This window comes from Mastomys coucha, unplaced genomic scaffold (assembly GCF_008632895.1).
Source record: "Mastomys coucha isolate ucsf_1 unplaced genomic scaffold, UCSF_Mcou_1 pScaffold21, whole genome shotgun sequence".
Taxonomy (NCBI): Eukaryota; Metazoa; Chordata; class Mammalia; order Rodentia; family Muridae; genus Mastomys; species Mastomys coucha.
In genome coordinates, this window is record NW_022196904.1 from 15,919,505 (window position 1) to 15,927,244 (window position 7,740).

Consider the following 7,740-nt stretch of genomic DNA (forward strand, 5'->3'; position numbering starts at 1 on the left):
CAAGAACATGAAACTCCTCACACAGCTGCTCCCAGGCCACTGTCTTGGGTCAGGAACTTGACTGGTGACATCAGTGAGATAGGGTTTATCTTCATCCCCAGTCATCACACAGTTGGTTCCTTCCAACCCTCACAGTCACTTGTGTCACCTTCCTGCTGAGAAATCCCACCTTCCCAGAGCACTGAGGGCACAGGGCAGACTGGGTGTTCAGCCGGGTCTCTGTGTCACAGAGACACATAGGAAAGATGGAGGCTCCCTCTTGATGTTGACAGACTCACGTCCAGGAGTCAGCAGATGTCAGGCCGTGGATGAGTCGTTGTTCTCTGAGGGCGTGTCGATGCATATCAGCCTTGTTGCTCAAGGTGTTGTTGAAGGAGAAACATAAAGAGAGAAAAATTGAGAAAGATGCCGGGCAGCACTGAGAGTGGAAGTGACTAAGCAGTGCCGTGGACACAGACCCCACCACCCACAGCCCATAGAATTCTGGGATATGCTCCTGCCTGATAGAAAACTCAGCTCAGGAGGAAAGACCTCAGAGGTCAGGTGGCCTTGCAGGAGCTGAAGGTCTAGAGTGAGGCCATCATAACTAGAAGAGATATGGAGGTGCCCTCTGTCCTTCCCTGCAAAGAGTGGACCCTGTTCACAGTCAAGGGTTCCCACTCCCTTAATGTGTGGGAAGGGGAACTCAGAGGCCAGAAGTCTCCCAAAGAGGTAAAAATCTCTAGAGAAGACTTGGGTTTCTGTTTGCTGTCATGGTGCAGAAGGTGCAATGAGGGGCAGAGGCTCAGCAGGAGGAGCTCTGAGCAGACAGGAGCTGATGAGGGAAGGGAAAAGCCTCAGCTGCCCATATTCAAAGTCAGTCACGTTGTTTGTCATGGTCTGAAGCCTGATTTTCCCAACCACGACAGGGATAATCTCCAAACAGAAGCCAAACCTGGGAAGGCCAGCTAGATCACTCATTGGGGAGCCATCTACTTTTATTTCATTCCTCAGCTCTCACAGGGTAGATGGAGATACAGACACCTGCGGGCTTTTCTCTGCCCTCCACACAGGTGTGTGTCATTCACCCACAATATGCACACTGAGCCATATGCCTTCCCTAACCCACACACACAATACAGAATTATTAAATCACACTTGAACATAATGAATGCCATTTGCTCCAAACATGGAAACTATATAGACAAACCCATAGAGCCATCTCTTTTCCTTCCTCCTTTTCTTCTTTCCTTTCTTTCTTCTTCCCTTCCTTCCTTTCATCCTCTCTTCTTTCCTTCCTGTTTCCTTCGGTTCCCTTCATTCTTTTCACCTCCATTTTTGTCTGAGACTTTTTCAGGAACCAAACCTTCCAAAAAGACTACAAATTCCTGTCCTCACGAAGCCCTTTTCTAGTGGACTGGAAGTTAGAGTATCCAGAGGAGAAAGTCAAGTGTTTAGTGGAACCACAAGGAAACAGAAAACAATTCAGAAAATGAGGATCATGTGTGGGAGGAGGAGAAGGAGCCCAGAGAGCCACTTCTCTTTACACCAAACACGCTTTATGTGAACAGTGATATGGGGACACCTGAGTAGAGGATTCCTCAGAGAGGAAATGACACCCTCTGAGACTCTTCATAGAGGCAGCTCAACTTTATTTGGTGTGATCAAGGGCTCTGTAGTTTTTGGAAATGAGGTAGGTATTTCCAGGATGGGTATATGTTGGCCGCCTGCGCCAACATTAATAAAAGAAAGGGTTCTTTTGGTAATAGGAGTAAGAAATAGATAGGAAGAGATTGAAAGAGATAAGAAGAGATAGGCTAGCCATACTGTACCTTACCCACGTGGGAAAATAAAAATTAGACAACACGAGCTCTGATTACTCAGTCATCTTGAATTTAATGCATCCCCTTTGTTCCCCCAACAGGTAAAATACCTGGGGCAAAAACAGTCCAATCAGTGACTTCCTTGTTACTCTGTGGGGGTGGAGCTTCTGAATGTAACTGGAACCAGGTTTCGCTCAACAGGTGGGCAGCCGCTGTGCTGGGGCCCAAGTGGTTGCTGTTTACTGTCCGGGCTTTGGGGAGGGAGTCCACAGGTATACATCACTGGCTGGAGCTTAAGGAACTGGGGATGCCTCACTTGCATGCAGAGGTATTGCATGAATTCCAGGTGCTTGCTGGACACATACTTAGTGGGAGAAGGAAGTTGAACGTGTAACGGTGCCCAGGACTATTTGGCATTCCTAAAGTAGATGATAGGTTAGGCTCCCCAGAAAAGTTCAGGCAGAAAAGAGGAAGCCCTGCAGGGAAAGGCAGTCCTCCATTTTGCACCAAGCTCAGGGGAGCTGTCCAGACATGGTAGACTGTGACCTTAATAGTAGTGTTTCTCAACAGCCGCCACCAGATGTGGTAGACACACCCACACCTGCACGTCCAGGCCGTGATGAATCCGACTGCTCTGGATGGAGGTTGCCACCTTTCCACCAAGTGCAGCGATCCCATGTGACGTTCTCTGCCTCTTTCTCATTCTAGCCTCCCTTTCTATGTGCTCTGACCCTCTCACCTTCTCCCAACACATGATAGAACCTGTATGCTGCCAAAGATGAAAACGTTCTTCTCCATGTTCATTATGTGCCAGATCTTAGAACCTTTTCCTGGTGCGAAGGAGTGTATCGAATCCAGCTCTTCAAAACTGCAGACTATAGCAGACTCCACCACCATGGGGCCTGCACAGAGCGGAAGAGACAGGATGCCTGCTGAAAAAGAATGTCAGGGAGAAAGATTAAGGCCTGTACACACTAGAAACTGTAGACAGAGGAATTCTATTCCTGCACAAAACATCATGAACAAGAAGCAAGTTGGAGAAGAAAGTGTTTGTTCAGCTTACACTTTCCACAATCCTGTTCTTCACCAAAGGGAGTCAGGACAGGAACTCACACAGGACAGGAACCTGGAGGCAGGAGCTGATACAGAAGCCATGGAGGAGTGCTGCTTACTGGCTCGTTTCCCTTGGCTTGATCAGCTTGCTTTCTTATAGAACCCAGCACGAGCAGCCCAGAAATGGCACCACCCACAATGGGCTGGGCCCGCCCACCCTTGATCACTAACTGAGAAAATGCCTTATAGCTGGATCTCATGGATGCATTTCCTCAAGGGAGGCTCCTTTCTCTGTGAAAACTTCAGCTTGTGTCAAGTTCATACACAAAATCAGCCAGTACAGAGATTTGAAAGTTCAAGTGTCTCACGTGCAGGTCTATGTGAGCAGTGACTCTGTAATGGCTTCCAGCTGCTGGGTGTGGCTTATCCTACTTCATAAGTGGACTGTGAGGACTGGACTGTGCCTGCTCTCTCCCCCACTGCATTGGGGTTTGGGCGCTTACTGCAGGGCACACATGGGTGGACCAACAGCATTTAGATCAGAACCTGTCACCTGTCTTTACCTGCAGAGAGGAAGGCCTGTGCTGGATAAACAGCCCAAAGATGTCAGACTTAACACAAACCCTTGGACCTCTTACCATGCACATGGCCCTTTAATAGACTTTGTGGCTGAAGAAGCCACGGGGTCCTCACCAACAACACCAGGGAGTCCTGGCTGCTGATCTCCATCCCTAGTTAGACTGCACGTGACACTGGAGAACATTTTTGTCACTGCTTGGTTTTGCCTTCCTACTACAGCTGACATGGGACAAGGCTTTATCAGCATGTGGAACCAGCTAGTAAACCATGAAAGCCTTAGGTTAGGTCCCCTGGACATCTACCTCAGAGACTCCTCAGAGCACATAGCGGGACACGTGCCCAGGTTATTAACTAATTATCCTGATGGGCTTATGAGACTTCCAGGATGGTCAGGATCCCTAAGGAGAGGGACAAAGGACATAGATCCTCCTGCGAAGTGCTTGTCCTCTGGTGTTCAGCCTCCTGAAGGCAAACAGTTGTTGAACTGGACAGCACCCAGACAGGATCTGCAGTTTCTGTAGTCATCACTAGATGGCGAATGAAGCATATACAATTCTCAGAAAAATATTTCCAGGAGCCTTGTCCTGGAAGTCTTTGGCACAGCCTTCTAAGAACTACTGTGTGCTTTCTGTATTTCTCAGCAACACAACCCTGCCACAGGATCCAGTGTAACCATCCCCTTTGTCTTGGCATGTCCCGTGGGCAAATCTACTAGACAGAGGTCATCCGCACCACAATAAGGACATGGACAGGCAAGGCTCAGCCGCCACAGGATTCTCGAGAATCCCTCTGAAGCACTCCGGGATGATAGAGCCACCCTTCTCTATCCATGACCCAGGTCACCTTCGGCTTTTCTTCCACATGACACTCCTCACACAACTGCTCGCGGGTATCATAACCATGCACCAAACCTGGCGGCTCCATCCAGAATGGGTCTGTCCCCTTTCCTAAGCATTCATCAGCATGTTCCTTTTCAGGCCCCACAGACATGTTCAACACCTACCAGCATGGAGCAAATCCCCTGTCCCCAGAGCATCAGGAACACAGGGTAGAGTATGTAGTCAGCTGGGACTGTGTGTCATAAAGGACATGTGAGGAGGATGGGGTTAGAAACAGCGGAGGGCATTCCCAGGGTGAGACGGTCTTTCAGAACACATGGATGCTCATCAACTTTATTGCTAACTGTGTAATCTGGAGGACGCAGAAAGCTGGTAATGGAATAAGCAGGATCATGTTCCAGCCGCAGCAAGAAGCTGAACACTTCAGCTTCAGCCATGTGGCTCTGACCTTAGTGTGAAGAATAGAAGGGAGTCCTGGGACAACTGATGCTGGTTAGCTGGAGCTCAGAAATTAACAGTGATTAAGAAGAGACCAACATCGCTGAGGTGAAATTTTTAGGGAAGTGTTTTCTGAGAGCACAAAGAAACTCTGTTCCAGAGATAGCTGAGGTTGTACCCAGTGCTGCAGCTGTAATTGGTAATATGTAAGAGTCAGCCATGTGGTACTGGTTTTGAAGGCATGAAGGGGTCATGAAGAGCAACTGAGGCTTGGCACTGTAAGAGGCCATGAAAGGCCAATGGTGAGGGTGCAGCCTCAGTCTTAGTTGATGACCCAGGATTTATGTGGTCATACAAAGGATTTGAGCCTTGGCACCATGAAGAGAGCCTATGAGAGGCTATTGATGAAGCCAAGTTGCAGTGCAAAACCCGAGTGTATTAGAGATGCCAGTACCATGGGATGATTATCAACAACAGCAGCACAATGGAGTAGATCAGCCTGAGCTTAGAGTGCTATAGAACACAAAGCTGGAGAAATGATGTCAACCCTTTGGCAGAGCCCCAGATGCGGAAACAAGAAGTTATAACATTGACTCTTCCTCGGAGGCCCCACGATGTTTGAGATGCCACAGCCATGGTCTCTCTGCTGAGGAAAGCTGCTGACATGGAGTGGAACAAGCCCAGGAGAAAGAGGTTTGTTGCAGTCAACACAGATGAAAAAGGAATGCAGATATGAAAACCGCTTTGACATCAGACATGGAAATGCAGAGTTTGGAGTCTGCCCAGCTGGTTTCCTGTCTTGCTTTGGTGATTATAGTTAAGTGATTGGATGAGTCTCAGAAGGGACTTTGAACGTTGGACTTTTAACATTGTTCAGACTGCTATAGACTATGAGGACTTTGGAACTTGGACTAAATGTACTTTTTCTTATGCTGTCTTTAGGTATCAATATCTTTAGGTATCACACTCATACACTCATGTTTGGACAAGCCTATGGGGGTCAGGGAGTGGAATGTGATGCTTTATATATATGCTTGTGCCAAGGAGTAGAACTATTGGAGGTGTGGCATTATTAGAGTACATGTGTCACTGTGAGTGCAGACTTTAATACCCTAGCCCTAGCTACCTGGAAGTGAGTCTTCTGCTAGCAGCCTTCAGATAAAGATGTAGAACTCTCACCTCTGCTGCACCATGCCTGCCTGGACACTATTATGTTCCCACCTGAATTATAATGGACTGAATCTCTGACCTGTAAGGTAGCCACAATTGAATGTTTTCCTTTATAAGACTTGCAATGGTCATGGTATCTGTCCACAGCAGTAAAAACACTCACTAAGAAACATGTCAACCTCAGTTACCCACTTAGTTTCAGTAAAGACTTGGAACTCTATGTTTATGAGGAACAAATGGAACATTTTCCCCTTGGGCTACATGTGCACCAATAGTGAGTGGAGCAGTGTGTGGAGAGTACCAGCAGCATGAAAGAATGGATACAGGCAATGTGGTGCCATGTGCTCCATGGAATACTATGCAACTATTAAAAACAAAGACATCATTAATTTGAAGGCAAATGGATGGAACTTGAGAATATCATCCTGAGTAAAGTAACCCAGTCCAAAAACAGCATGCATGGTATACACTCAATTATAACTGGATATTAGCCATAAAATACAACATATACACACTACACTACACTACACAGACCCAAAGAAGCTAAACAAGTTGGAAGGCCCAACTGAGGATGCTTGAATCTCATATAGAAGGGGAAAAAGTTGTAGGAGGCAGATGGAGGGACAGAACTGGGTAGAAGAGGGAATGTGGAAGAAAATGGAGGGGTTCAGGATCAGGTGTGGGGAGGCATGGGAGAGATGGCCAGTTGGACATGAGAATGAATGAAAATTGTAACTGGCAGGTGTGGGTAGGTGTGGGCATCTCAGTACAGAAATGCCCCGCCCTGCTTTAGCATGAGAGTAGGGGTCACTCATTCACCACAGACAGGCTGACTGGGAGACTGATCTTCGAGCTGACTGAGTTGGAGGCCTCACATTGATACTCTCCAGCATCCCTCTTCCTGACAGTATGTATCCTGAGTTGGCACTTAGATGGGGACAGGGTCATCCTCTCTGTGAGCTTCAGACTCTTATTATTGAAGAGCCAACGGATGGAGATCCCAATGTCGTCTGAGAAGCAAGTGAAGACCACTGAGCTCTGTACTCTCACTGTGCTGTCTGTGACTCTCAGGACAGGCTGTGTGGCAAGCTCTGCAAAGAAATAGAGAAGGGAATCAAATGACAGTCATCCTTCAGACAGGTCAACCAGACACTCTATAGCTCACACCTAATAAAGTTTCCAGGGATTAGTAATTGAAATTGTGGCTACAGTCATATCTTGTGCTTTGCATTTGTGAGCCATGGGCAGTGTAACACTGATTCATCCACATAGATTGATATGCCTCAGTTTCCCTGAACTAGGACACACTGTGAGTGAACATTGCAGTGCCTATGAAATAAGATTAGGTATGAGCAATGTTCTGACCTGGGGGAGCTGCTCACCTCAGTAGCATCTGATCCACTTACCCTAGACTGGATTCCTGAGAATAAGGAGGTGCCTACAGAACTGTCAGCTCTGTCTCTTCCCTTGGGGACATTATTTTTGTCTGAGTCTCCTGAGTCCATCAGAACAGTTGGCTTCTGTCCTGGCACCTGTCCACTGAAGCTCAGGAGAATGAGGTGCACAGGTGACCTACATGACTGCTGCTGTCATGGTGATAAATGGCTGATCCCACACCCTATGGGACTTGTGATGTGTTGGAGCAGCGGGTCGCGTCAGAAAATACCACACTAGGCCCAAACAGTTCCACATGTAAGAGGTTTAATTGAGAGGGAGTAGGGGTAGTGGCATGGAAAGAGAGGAGAGAGAGAGAGAGAGAGAGAGAGCAAGATGGAGGAATGTTCCCACATATATATATATGGGTTGTGACGTAGCAGCCACAGGTAAAGGTGGGAGGTAAGCCCAATGGATTCTGGGAA